The following is a 718-nucleotide window of genomic DNA, read 5'->3' on the forward strand; positions in this document are numbered from 1 at the left end:
CCGGATTCTGATTCAGCACACCCAAAAACATAAAGAATCACACTTTAGACCCAGTTACTACTCCGTTAAATACCTGAAATTCAGCTACAAAAACATAGTCTAAAATCGACCGTCTTGGTCGTTAATGGATTAATAACAGAAATACTGCAGTAGTAATTTATTACTGATTAATCAGTAATATTTTTTTGTAATTGTATTTAATCATTGCAACTTTAAACACACTTGAAATATTTGAAATATTTGTGATTATTACGTATCTCGTAATTGAAATATTAAAAATGATTAACAGCAATACTTTCAATACTTAAAAAAAATGTAATAATTACTAACTTGACAATATTAAATTTTTGTAAGGTTGAGAGTATTTGAACACGTTTACGAATTTCTAATTTTAAATATTGAAGCGCAATTAAAAAATGCTTCAAAAAACATGTTACCAAAGGAATTACTTGGATGTATGAAAATATTAATCACGATTGGGAGAATGTTATTTTTTTCGGTGAATCTTTTTTTATGTATAAAATATTATCAGTCGAACTTGATCTATCCTCTTGATCAAATTTTTCCAGCGAATCGTGAAATATCTGATAAAGATGCGTGAAACGGTCTAAAACGGTCTAAAACAGTCTAAAACGATTATTCTTATGAATTTGAAGGAACTTTATTTCTAATTACAGAGAATATATATAAATATATATATATATATATATATTGAATA

This window comes from Dinoponera quadriceps, unplaced genomic scaffold (genome assembly GCF_001313825.1).
Source record: "Dinoponera quadriceps isolate SergipeBrazil2010 unplaced genomic scaffold, ASM131382v1 scaffold853, whole genome shotgun sequence".
Taxonomy (NCBI): domain Eukaryota; kingdom Metazoa; phylum Arthropoda; class Insecta; order Hymenoptera; family Formicidae; genus Dinoponera; species Dinoponera quadriceps.